This window comes from Manacus candei, unplaced genomic scaffold (assembly GCF_025592945.1).
Source record: "Manacus candei isolate 608988 ecotype Guabito, Panama unplaced genomic scaffold, ASM2559294v1 h1tg000035l, whole genome shotgun sequence".
Lineage (NCBI taxonomy): Eukaryota > Metazoa > Chordata > Aves > Passeriformes > Pipridae > Manacus > Manacus candei.
The window spans coordinates 103,251-116,074 of record NW_026138083.1 but is presented as its reverse complement, the minus strand read 5'-3'; the positions used below and the strand labels follow the sequence as shown (position 1 = coordinate 116,074).

Genomic DNA, 12,824 nt, shown 5'->3' with positions numbered 1-12,824 from the left:
CTGCAGGAAGTGGGCTGGGACAAGGGAATTGGCTCCCACGAGGCCGAGGATCAGAGCGGGCTGTGCACAGGGGACAACTTCCACTTCCGAACGGGGAAGGGCCCCTTCGTGCCCACCCCTGGCAAACTGGGACAGAGTAACATCTGCCTGCAGCTGGCTGGAGTTCCCGTTGGCTCTGGGCTTTCAGCCCGCCGGGGCTGCGGCGGGAGCCGCGCGGAGGGAACGGGGGCCGGGGCCGCGCCGAGGGCCGGGGCCGGGCTGAGCGGGCGGGGCGGGGCCGCAGGGCCAGGCGGGCTGGGATTGGGCGGAGGCGCTCGAGTGCTGATTGGGCAGCGCTGCCGGCCCGCGGTATAAAGGGCCGGCGGGGCAGGTGGGGGCGGTTGTGTGTGGGGGCTGAGGGTGCGGCCCCGCTGCTGCCCGGGCTGCGGAGGGGAGAGCGCCTTGGCCGCTGGGTTTGTGCACCGGGGCAGCCGGGGGCGTTTAGGGGCGCCTTGTGCTGGGCGGCGGGGCCCGGGTAAGCCCCTTACCTGCCGGGTGCCCCCGGGGAGAGCCGTGGCATGGCTGTGGGTCCTGTGCTCTCTGGGTGTCTGAGGGTTTGCTTTGGGATCCCAAACCCTTTCCCCGTGCAGGGTTATGAGGCAAAGACTGCTTTAACTTGGTTTTTTGGTGCTGCGTTAATGCTTTTTGCTCGTTCTGTGTCCATTTGCAGCCTCGCTCGTGGTTTCCCCTGGTGTGGAGGCGAGTTGTGCTTCCTGCTGGGAGAGAGAACGGCCTTGGGAAGCTGCTCCATGAGCCACAGCTGTGCCGAGCCCGGCAGTCTGTCCAGGTAAGAGCAGGGCTTCTACTGCCCGTGAGGAGCTGGGTTTGCTGTTGGAAGATAGAATGTGCCTATGCCTTTAAATGCAAGGACAGGCAGAAGCCGGGAGGGACCCTGAGCAGGTTTGGTGGCACGACAGCAGTTTGAAAAGACCTTGACTGTGGGAGAAATGTCCAGGAAAACGATTCCTTTTTTGCAGGGAGGCAGTTTGCGAGGACAGGGGGGTTGCTGTGCTCTCTAGCAAAACTACTGACCTTGGGATGTCTAGGGTGGGGAGATGTTGGCCACGTGTGGGCTGGAGCAAAGGTGTGTGGGTGCCTGTGTGTGACAGCCGTGGGTGTGCAGGAAGGGGGGTTCTGGTGCCATTGGAGCTGCCAGGGAGCCAAAAGGGGCACGGTTGTCTGAAAAAGGCAAAAAGTCTCAGTCTCTGTTGACACGTGTACCAAAGGAGATGCAAATTTTCCCTTTCTCGTTGCAGACTTCGCAAAGCTCCCCAGGAAAGGAAGCTTTATATTCCTCCCCAGCTTTATGCTAAAGGTTTCCTTCCTCCTGTCTCAGCACCCTTTCTGCTGTTGGGAGAGCACGAGGTGGATGGAGAGGATCCCCAGGCATCTGCAGGCACAAGGGACTCATACAACTGCGATTTTCCTCCAGCCCTCGTGAAAGGGACTTCCAGGATACTCTTGGGAATGTACCAGCTCTCCTGCTGGAGCTTTTCTATGGAATATTTGAACACAAAGGGTAAAACTAAAGTCAGGTCTGTTCTGGAGTATGTTACACTTGTGCAAAACTCCGTTCTTCTGTTTATTTTCTGTTCTGGAAAGAACAGTCTGGGGTTCCTGGGCACTTCCTATTGAGTGATTCCATGAAAATAATTTTGTACTGAAAGGGGAAAGGAGCTGTCTGTGGGAGGTCAGGTGTCCATGATAAAAGCTTTATGCTTTTCAGTCAGATAAGCCTTAAAATATCTCACAGTGTATAGGAATGCCTGGCTTCTAAAAGTCACCAGCTGAGTCTTAGAGGCTCCTTTGAAGAGCTGTTTTCAGGCAGGCAAATTGCCCCCCAGGAGGGACTCTGTGCCTGCTCTCCCGTGGCTCCAAGGGATCTCTGGCCCTTCACGCCGGCACCGAGATTTTCTCGGGAAGGGCCTCAGATCCCCGGACCAGTCTGGGACACAGGCAAGATCCCCCTGCATTTTGGGACCAAATTGGCCCCTGGAGGGACAGTGCTGTTGGTGCCCCCCGGGTTGGGGCACCCCGAGGACTCCAGCGCGCACCGAAAGGATTATTCGGGGAGATCCTCGGGGTGCCCGGCCCTGGGGAGCTCAAAGCAAGGTCCCTGCCATGGATTCAGGCATTGCTGAGAGTATCCCAGGGGTCCCTGTCCCTGCTAGACAGGGAGCTCTCTAATGGGCTGTAATTGGGTTCTAAAAGTGGTGCTCCAAGTGCCAAACAAGTGTGGGATTGGGATTAAGAAATGAGCAGTGAGGGTGCAATTGGCTGTTTTCTCTGGAATGTGACTGTGAGAGCTGCAGGAGTGCCAGGTGTGTGTTCCAGTCCCCAGCATTTGGTTTGCACGTGTCCTGCTCAGACACAAGTACAATTTCCTCAGTCCTGAACACAGCAGAATGAGAATTATGGACTGGCAGTGTTAAGGTGATTGGTGTGACAGGGGTCAAACTGGGAAAACATTGGGGAATTCCTCAGTTTGTGCTTTTGCCAAACTCACCCAAACCTCTGCTAGGAAGTGATGGGCTGGAAAAGTTGAGGCAGAAATGGAATTGAAAACTGGGGCTCTTGACACTGTAATTGCTGAAACTAAATGTGTCCAAGCAGCAGCTCTTGTTGTGCAGGGAATAACTCCTGTCAGCAGCAAGGCCCTGACTGAAGTGGCAGCTGCAGTTGTTCCTGTGGTGTGGGCCAGTGGAGCTGCAGGAGAGTGGAAGAGGGCAGAACCTGTAGGTATTACCCCTGATGTGGGATCTCTATGGGTAAGGCCAACCCAGTATCCTTTAAAATCAGAATGCCAGACTGGATTGGTTGCAGGAACAGCTAAATTGGCTCCTCCTGGTTTGCTTGTAGGACGTGAATGCAAGAACCTGCCAAGAAAACCAGTGGACAAGATGATTGATTAGTGCAGGACCTGAGAGAAGCACCTTGAATGACAACCTGGAGGAGTTTCCAGTATTGGATTTAAAAGATGGCCTTTGCATCTCCTTGAGCAAGGAAAGCCAAGAAAGCTTTGCTTTTGCAGGAGAAAATGGGGCAAGCAGGCAGGAAGAAGAGAAGCCCCGTGACTCCTCCCTGAGCCCCAGACAGCCCATGAACTGCCTTGCTGGGAATGGTGGGACGGGCTGGACTCTGCATTGCTCCCTCGGGATGTGTGGTAAGACTGTTATGGCGACTTTTTGAATAGATGGTGCAAGGGCAGCCTTTAAGCAGCTGAAGCATTCCCTGAGGAGAGCTCTGGGTCTGCCAGATGTGTCAGAACTGTTGGAAGCATCTTTGGTGGGGAGGGCAAACAAAGGCCAAGGTGTGCAGTGACCCCCCTGAGAAGGGACTTTCAGTTAATGGCATCCCTGATGGTGAACTTTGTGGGCTGTTCCCCCTGTAGGGCAGGTGATAGTCCCAGCTCCAGTTATGGGAAAAATGGTTAAAAGGGAGCCCCAAAAGCTGGAAGTCCTCCTGGAGGCTCCTGGCAAAGAGAGTTTGCTGCGTTCCCCCTGACAGAAGGACAGTGATAGCTTTTGAGTGCTGGTAGATCCTTTTAATAGATAGCCTTGAGTGTGTCCTTGTTGCACCAGTAGGACTTATCAAAGTCCCCATATTCCAGGAGATAGACACATTGAAGTTTAAAATATTCTTCCTAATCCTTTGTTGGCTTGAGGCTCTCCCCTCAGGAACTGCAGGAACTCCTGGTGCCGCCTGGGCCGATGGATTGGACGCCCCAGCCCCTCCGTTCCTGCCCAGCCACTGGGGCCGTGTCCAGTGGTGGCACTGCCAGCCCTGCAGGTGAAGTGGGAAGGGCCTTTGCAGGTCTGGTGGGTCACATTTATAGCAGGTAAAGTTGCAGTAAAAGGACCTGGGGTCTGTTATTCTTGAGTTCAGAAAGCTCCTTTTGATTGGTGAGCAGGACAAAGTGGATCCTTAAGAGTTCCCATCCGTGTTTGTGTCTCAGCCTGTGTTAGGATTCAGGGCTGTAGCTGTTGTTGTCACTGAGGAGTCAAACTGTGCTTTAAATAATGAGACCCTGGCCTGATGGCCCAGTGTCAAGGCAAAAGGTGGAATGCTCTCTGAGTGTTGAGATGTAACAAGGGCTAATCCTTTTTGCAGTGGGATGGAGCCTGGAAAGTGCACAGAGCTGAGCCCAGGGATTGAAAGGGACCAAGCAAGGGAGGTGAAGAAAGAAGGAAGAAGGGAAGTGAGGCAGCAGGCAAGCAGCACCAAGTTGCTGTGTAAGCAGGTGAGTTGTGTTGAGGTTCCTCAGGCAGGCACTGAGGACTTGGAGGGCTCCAGACAGAGCAGACCTGGGAAGGCCCTCGGTGAAGCCCCTCAGAAACCTGAAGCCCCTGGGCCTTTTGGGGAGCCTGAGCTATTGCAGCCCTGGGGATGGCTTTGGTTTCCTTCTCTCCTCAGAGTAAAACTCTGTGGGGGAGTCTGTGATCTCCCTGACTTTTGTGTCATAACTGAAACTTGGAAGGAAGTTGACCTTGTGTAGTTTCCCAACTGACTTGGCCGGGTTGAACCAGCAGTGCCAGATTGTTGTAGTGTGCAGGGTGTTGTTTGTGTCTGAGCAGTTTGGGGTTGATTTGCCAAGGGGAGCCATGGAATGTTATGGTGTTTTTGTCCCAATATTTGGAGGCAGTGCCCTGGATGAGTTGATTTCTGCCTCACTCCCTGATATCTGAGTTAGGAGATGTACCAAGAACTGGTAGTTTTTGCAGTGGGATGTTCCCTAGAAAGTGCATGGAGCTGAGCCAAGGAACTTAAAGGGACTGAGCAAGCAAAGTCAAGAAAGAATGAAGAAGGGAACTGAGGCAGCAGCCAAGCAGCACCAAGCTCCTCTACAACCAGGTGAGTTGTCTTGAAGTTGATAAGGTGGTCACTGAGAACTTTGGGGTCTGCAGGCACAGGTGACCACCAGAGACCCCCAATGGAGCCCCTCAGAGAACTTATAAGGGTTTGTGTAGATGGGAACAGGTGTTGGGAGTGTCCTGAATGTGCAACAGGAATGCAGGGAAGGAAAATGAACCCTCCTGTCATGCTGACCCCTCCCATCAGCTGCAGTGGAGACCCCTCCGTGTGCCCTTTGGGAGCGGATTGCCAGGACCCCCGTGGGGCTGGGATCATGGCAGGGTGTTGTAAGCAAGGAATGCCTGGCTTCTAAAAGTCACCAGCTGAGTCTTAGAGGCTCCTTTGAAGAGCTGTTTTCAGGCAGGCAAATTGCCCCCCAGGAGGGACTCTGTGCCTGCTCTCCCGTGGCTCCAAGGGATCTCTGGCCCTTCACGCCGGCACCGAGATTTTCTCGGGAAGGGCCTCAGATCTCCGGACCAGTCTGGGACACAGGCAAGATCCCCCTGCATTTTGGGACCAAATTGGCCCCTGGAGGGACAGTGCTGTTGGTGCCCCCCGGGTTGGGGCACCCCGAGGACTCCAGCGCGCACCGAAAGGATTATTCGGGGAGATCCTCGGGGTGCCTGGCCCTGGGGAGCTCAAAGCAAGGTCCCTGCCATGGATTCAGGCATTGCTGAGAGTATCCCAGGGGTCCCTGTCCCTGCTAGACAGGGAGCTCTCTAATGGGCTGTAATTGGGTTCTAAAAGTGGTGCTCCAAGTGCCAAACAAGTGTGGGATTGGGATTAAGAAATGAGCAGTGAGGGTGCAATTGGCTGTTTTCTCTGGAATGTGACTGTGAGAGCTGCAGGAGTGCCAGGTGTGTGTTCCAGTCCCCAGCATTTGGTTTGCACATGTCCTGCTCAGACGCAAGTACAATTTCCTCAGTCCTGAACACAGCAGAATGAGAATTATGGACTGGCAGTGTTAAGGTGATTGGTGTGACAGGGGTCAAACTGGGAAAACATTGGGGAATTCCTCAGTTTGTGCTTTTGCCAAACTCACCCAAACCTCTGCTAGGAAGTGATGGGCTGGAAAAGTTGAGGCAGAAATGGAATTGAAAACTGGGGCTCTTGACACTGTAATTGCTGAAACTAAATGTGTCCAAGCAGCAGCTCTTGTTGTGCAGGGAATAACTCCTGTCAGCAGCAAGGCCCTGACTGAAGTGGCAGCTGCAGTTGTTCCTGTGGTGTGGGCCAGTGGAGCTGCAGGAGAGTGGAAGAGGGCAGAACCTGTAGGTATTACCCCTGATGTGGGATCTCTATGGGTAAGGCCAACCCAGTATCCTTTAAAATCAGAATGCCAGACTGGATTGGTTGCAGGAACAGCTAAATTGGCTCCTCCTGGTTTGCTTGTAGGACGTGAATGCAAGAACCTGCCAAGAAAACCAGTGGACAAGATGATTGATTAGTGCAGGACCTGAGAGAAGCACCTTGAATGACAACCTGGAGGAGTTTCCAGTATTGGATTTAAAAGATGGCCTTTGCATCTCCTTGAGCAAGGAAAGCCAAGAAAGCTTTGCTTTTGCAGGAGAAAATGGGGCAAGCAGGCAGGAAGAAGAGAAGCCCCGTGACTCCTCCCTGAGCCCCAGACAGCCCATGAACTGCCTTGCTGGGAATGGTGGGACGGGCTGGACTCTGCATTGCTCCCTCGGGATGTGTGGTAAGACTGTTATGGCGACTTTTTGAATAGATGGTGCAAGGGCAGCCTTTAAGCAGCTGAAGCATTCCCTGAGGAGAGCTCTGGGTCTGCCAGATGTGTCAGAACTGTTGGAAGCATCTTTGGTGGGGAGGGCAAACAAAGGCCAAGGTGTGCAGTGACCCCCCTGAGAAGGGACTTTCAGTTAATGGCATCCCTGATGGTGAACTTTGTGGGCTGTTCCCCCTGTAGGGCAGGTGATAGTCCCAGCTCCAGTTATGGGAAAAATGGTTAAAAGGGAGCCCCAAAAGCTGGAAGTCCTCCTGGAGGCTCCTGGCAAAGAGAGTTTGCTGCGTTCCCCCTGACAGAAGGACAGTGATAGCTTTTGAGTGCTGGTAGATCCTTTTAATAGATAGCCTTGAGTGTGTCCTTGTTGCACCAGTAGGACTTATCAAAGTCCCCATATTCCAGGAGATAGACACATTGAAGTTTAAAATATTCTTCCTAATCCTTTGTTGGCTTGAGGCTCTCCCCTCAGGAACTGCAGGAACTCCTGGTGCCGCCTGGGCCGATGGATTGGACGCCCCAGCCCCTCCGTTCCTGCCCAGCCACTGGGGCCGTGTCCAGTGGTGGCACTGCCAGCCCTGCAGGTGAAGTGGGAAGGGCCTTTGCAGGTCTGGTGGGTCACATTTATAGCAGGTAAAGTTGCAGTAAAAGGACCTGGGGTCTGTTATTCTTGAGTTCAGAAAGCTCCTTTTGATTGGTGAGCAGGACAAAGTGGATCCTTAAGAGTTCCCATCCGTGTTTGTGTCTCAGCCTGTGTTAGGATTCAGGGCTGTAGCTGTTGTTGTCACTGAGGAGTCAAACTGTGCTTTAAATAATGAGACCCTGGCCTGATGGCCCAGTGTCAAGGCAAAAGGTGGAATGCTCTCTGAGTGTTGAGATGTAACAAGGGCTAATCCTTTTTGCAGTGGGATGGAGCCTGGAAAGTGCACAGAGCTGAGCCCAGGGATTGAAAGGGACCAAGCAAGGGAGGTGAAGAAAGAAGGAAGAAGGGAAGTGAGGCAGCAGGCAAGCAGCACCAAGTTGCTGTGTAAGCAGGTGAGTTGTGTTGAGGTTCCTCAGGCAGGCACTGAGGACTTGGAGGGCTCCAGACAGAGCAGACCTGGGAAGGCCCTCGGTGAAGCCCCTTGGAAACCTTCTAAGGGTAGTTGTGTATGGTGATAAGTGTTGGGAAATGTCCTGAATGTGGAACAGGAATGCAGGGAAGGAAAATGAGCCCTCCTGTAATGCTGACCCCTCCCATCAGCTGCAGTGGAGACCCCTCCGTGTGCCCTTTGGGAGCGGATTGCCAGGACCCCCGTGGGGCTGGGATCATGGCAGGGTGTTGTAAGCAAGGAATGCCTGGCTTCTAAAAGTCACCAGCTGAGTCTTAGAGGCTCCTTTGAAGAGCTGTTTTCAGGCAGGCAAATTGCCCCCCAGGAGGGACTCTGTGCCTGCTCTCCCGTGGCTCCAAGGGATCTCTGGCCCTTCACGCCGGCACCGAGATTTTCTCGGGAAGGGCCTCAGATCTCCGGACCAGTCTGGGACACAGGCAAGATCCCCCTGCAGTTTAGGACCAAATTGGCCCCCTGGAGGGACAGTGCTGTTGGTGCCCCCCGGGTTGGGGCACCCCGAGGACTCCAGCGCGCACCGAAAGGATTATTCGGGGAGATCCTCGGGGTGCACGGCCCTGGGGAGCTCAAAGCAAGGTCCCTGCCATGGATTCAGGCATTGCTGAGAGTATCCCAGGGGTCCCTGTCCCTGCTAGACAGGGAGCTCTCTAATGGGCTGTAATTGGGTTCTAAAAGCGGTGCTCCAAGTGCCAAACAAGTGTGGGATTGGGATTAAGAAATGAGCAGTGAGGGTGCAATTGGCTGTTTTCTCTGGAATGTGACTGTGAGAGCTGCAGGAGTGCCAGGTGTGTGTTCCAGTCCCCAGCATTTGGTTTGCACATGTCCTGCTCAGACACAGGTCCAACTTGCTCAGTCCTTAACCCAAGAGAGGGAGAATTATGGACTGGCAGTGTTAAGGTGATTGGTGTGACAGGGGTCAAACTGGGAAAACATTGGGGAATTCCTCAGTTGGTCTGTTTGCCAAACTAACCCAAACCTGTGCTAGGAAGAGATGGACTGGGGTCTCTGATCTCCTGGGCAGTTGTTTTGCATGACCCTGGGAGCCTCTGGGATTAGACTGGCCTGGGCAGACAGGGAGCAGTTTGTCCTGTGGAGCTGGGCTGGGTTTGTTGAGGATGCCTTGGGAGGCAGGGCTGGAGAGGCTCCTCTGTTGGCTGTAGTGGTGGAAGGTTGTAGCAGCAGGGCTGGAGCCTTCGCCCTCCTGCTCCCCCCGTGAGCCCCGACGGGCCCGTGCCCTTGGCAATGGAGGGCCCTCCATTGCTGAGTCAGCGGTTCCGGGGGCCAGGAGGGATGGGATCAGGATGCCGAGCTCCGCCCAGGGCCAGGGCTGCCAGTGTTCAACCATGGAGGGAACTGAAAGCACAGTGAGATGGAGGCCAAGCTGCAGCACAGGGATGGGTGAGAAAAGACCCTAGTCCTCAGGTGGAGCTTTGAATTCCCTGGAAAAATGGATCCTGTCAGATGGATCAGGCCCTTGTGGGTGCTGGAGCAGAGGCCTCTGTCATTTATGGTCACCCTGAAAGGTTGCAAGGACAGCAAGTTCTGACTGCAGGATGAGGTGGCAAACAAAGTGAAGTGGTCCAGAGAAAAGCTGAGGCTAAAATTGGTCCTGTGCCAGAGCAGCCTCGTGCAGTGCTTGTTGCTGTCCCTGAGTGTCCCATTGCAGTGGATATTTCCAAGGGTGCCTTGTGCTGGGGAGCACTGGGGCAGTTCCCTTTCCCTGGGCAGGGCAGGCAGGGCACGTTTCCCCCCTCGAGGGTGGCTCCACAGTCCCCCCCTGTGCCCTGGGAGCGTGGCAGAACACCTGGACCCACTGTCCTTGTCAGAGAGGGCACAAGGGATGGTTGGATGGGGGAGGGAATGGCTCAGGGAGTACAAGCACCATTACAATGAGTAGGGCAGCACCTGGAAAGGAAGAAGGGGAGTTAATCCAGACAAAATCCAAGCACCTGCCCAAGCTGTGATATTTTTAGGAACTCAGTGGTGCTGTGGTCCCCAGGAAGTATTGCCCAGGACTAGGCAGGAGACTTCAGGCTCTGTCACCCCCAGAGCAAGTGTCCAGGGGCAGGCAGTGGGGAGGCAGCTCTGTTGTTGAGGATGGGGTTATTTTCTCTGCTTTTTTTTGTCTCCAGAGATGTTCTTCCCGTTAATCCAAACTGACTCCATCTCCTAACTCTCTGAAGAGGTTTTCTGCTTTTTGTGGGAGGGTAAGGTTTGGGTTCTAACTATAGAAGAGCCAACAAAATAAAGGCTTTGTGGCAAACAAATGGTGTCTCCCAAACTCTTTGTACTTCAAATAGATGCCTTTATTCTTAGTTTTTTCTTATTGGTATTCTCAAGGTACTTAATACCCTGTCTACAGTTATTTATTTTGGCTTCTCTTTTTTATTTGTTACAGAGTTGATGTGACTGACTTCTTTTTGAAATGCAGCAGTGCTCTCAAGGATATTTCCCCCCCACTCCTGGGCTTGTGCAGGGCTGTTGAGTCCGTGTGTGCCACTGTTCTTGTCCCAGGGGGACCGAGTGACATTTGGAACCAAACCTGGGGACTTGAACTCTAGGAATGTTTCTGTGTCTTTGAATTTTAAATTGCACATGAAGCAGAAATATGTTTGTGTTTTCCAGGTTATATTGTCATGAAAATAGAAATGCATCATTGGATCTTACTCCTCTGAGGGCAAACCACCAGACTGATCATTTCTTAGTCCATCAGACCCAGTGCCAGGAACTCAGAGGGCTGTTTGTGTGCAAATGTGCTGAGTGGTGGTGGCCCCCGTGAGACTGTGACCAGCTGGAAATGTGTGTGTGTGTGTGTGCAGAGCTGGGCTGGATCCCTTGGGATTTGGCTCCCAGATCCCCCCCAGCCTTCAGGAAAACCAGAGGCCACCGAACCCTGAGGGAAGGGAGTCCCATTTGCAGAAGGGTTTGTAGATTGGGGAAAAGCTCTCCAGAACAAAGCCTGTGTTCCAAACCCCTTCAGGCCAAAGTCAAGGAGCACAAACCCTGGAGTCATCAAGTTATGAAGTTTGGTTCAAACCATTTCCTAATAAGTCAGTTTTAATGAAGTGTTAAAAGGAGAACTTAAATAAGGGTAATTTCTGATGGAGAATAATGGGAAGAAGTGGTTTAAGTTCCCTAAACATGTTTTATATCAGTCCATGGTTATTTAATTGAGCATTGTTTGGAATTTTTCTTTTTGCATTCGTTCCTGGTGTGCTTTTCTCTATCTAAGGGATGTTTGGAGGTCTTTTTGATTGCTTGAAGGTTTTTAATGTCAGTGCTGGATTGGGGTGGACAGTCATTGTAACATGATTTAGAGTTGGATGCATTTTATTCTGTGTGCCCTCTTTGATGTCTCGTGTTCAGCGAGTGACTGGTCAGAGTTTGGCCCAAGCCTTTGTTTTTCAGGTGAAAAACCCGAAGGGGGAATTGTAGTTGCAGCTTTGCCCTTGAGCTGCAGCTGGAGCCTGGCCAAAGAACAAGGCAAAGCTCCCTGGGGAAGGAAGGGGGAGCCAGAGAAGAAAAGCAGCTGCAGCCAGAAAGGTGGGTTTGGGCGGGAGAAGAGGGGCTGTGACCCAGCAAGGGGCTCTGGAGGGCTCTGGGGTCCCTGTAATGGCTCTGGGGTCCCTGTAATGGCTCTGGGGTCTCTATAGGGGCTCTGGGGTCTCTATAGGGGCTCTGGAGGGCTCTGGGGTCCCTATAATGGCTCTGGGGTCTCTGTAGGGACTCTGGGGTTTCTATCGTGGCTCTGGGGTCCCTATAATGGCTCTGGGGTCTCTGTAGGGGCTCTGGGGTCCCTCTCCTGGCTCGGGGTCCCTCTCCTGGCTCGGGGTCCCTCTCCTGGCTCGGGGTCCCTCTCCCTGCCGGCACAGGAGCTGCTGCCGCCCCAGCAAGAGGCAGAGGAGTCGCTGCCCAGAAGCAAGAACTCACTGAGAGCTGAACTGGGGCCGTGTGGGCAGGGCCAGAGGGGAGCAAAGGAAGGGATTTGTTGCTAAGAAAAGAAATAAAGTTTGGGTCATTTGTTGGGGAGATTTGTGTCAGTTTCTGATCATTTTTGGGGGTTATTTTTAGTGAGTTTCTGGTCATTTTTGGGGGAGATTTGGGTCAGTTTCTGGTCATTTTTCGGGATGATTTGGGTGAGTTTTGGGTTTATTTTTGTGGTAATTTTGGGTCAGTTTCTGGTCATTTTTTGGGGTGATTGGGCTGACTTTTGGGTCATTTTTTTGGGGAGATTTGGGTGAGTCTTGGTGTCAGTGTTTTGGGGTTTTGGGGTCAGTTTCTGGTCATATCTGGGGCTGATTTTGTATCATTTTGGGTCAGTTTTGGGGGGGGGGGTTTGCATTTTTAGGTCAGGTTTTGGGCCAATTTGGAGTTAGTTTTTGAGGTGATTTGGGCCAGTTTTGGGTCAGTTCTGGATCAATTTTTGGAGTGAATTGGATCAGTTTTTGTGTCACTTTTTGGGGAGATTTGGGTGAGTTCTGGGTCATTTTTGGGGAGATTTGAATCAGTTTCTGGTAGTTTTTTGGGGAGACTTGGGTGAGTTCTGGGTCTCTCCTGATTGTAATTCCTTCAGGCTCCTCTCCTGATTTTAATTTTTTTAGGCTCTTCTCCTCATTTTAATTTTTTAGGCTCCTCTCCTGATTTTAATTTTTTTAGTCCCCTATCCTGATTTTAATTTTTTTAGTCCCCTCTCCTGATTTTAATTTTTTTAGTCCCCTCTCCTGATTTTAATTTTTTTAGGCTCCTCTCCTGATTTTTATTGTATTAGTCCCGTGTCCTGATTTTAATTTTTTCAGGCTCCTCTCCTGTTTTTAATTTTTTTAGGCTCTTCTCCTGATTGTAATTTTTTTAGGCTCTTCTCTTGATTTTAATTCTCTTAGGTTCTTCTCCTGATTTTAATTCTCTTGGGCTCTCCTCCTGATTTTTATATTTTTAGACTCTTCTCCTGATTTTCATTTTTTTTAGGCTCTTCCCCTGATTTTCATTTTTTTTTTAGGCTCTTCTCCTGATTTTAATTCTCTTAGGAGAAGAGCCTAGAGAATTAAAACCAGGAGAAGAGCCTAATTACACAAGTAAATTTTCAA

At 52.1% G+C, this 12,824-nt stretch overlaps 1 long non-coding RNA gene across 2 annotated transcripts; it reads left to right on the top strand.

Annotated features, from left to right (window-relative positions):
* The first annotated feature begins 3,073 nt into the window (after positions 1–3,073).
* LOC127473379 (uncharacterized) lies at positions 3,074–11,073 on the top strand. 2 transcript variants are annotated; one of them, XR_007905426.1, is made up of 7 exons: positions 3,074–3,202; positions 3,704–3,828; positions 4,150–4,279; positions 4,761–4,890; positions 6,458–6,589; positions 7,091–7,666; positions 10,139–11,073. It is a non-coding gene; the product is annotated as an uncharacterized LOC127473379 (long non-coding RNA). The 2 variants fall into 2 exon arrangements; XR_007905427.1 differs by lacking the exons at positions 6,458–6,589; positions 7,091–7,666; positions 10,139–11,073 and having other exon boundaries at positions 3,704–4,279; positions 4,761–5,786.
* Positions 11,074–12,824: the final 1,751 nt, after the last annotated feature.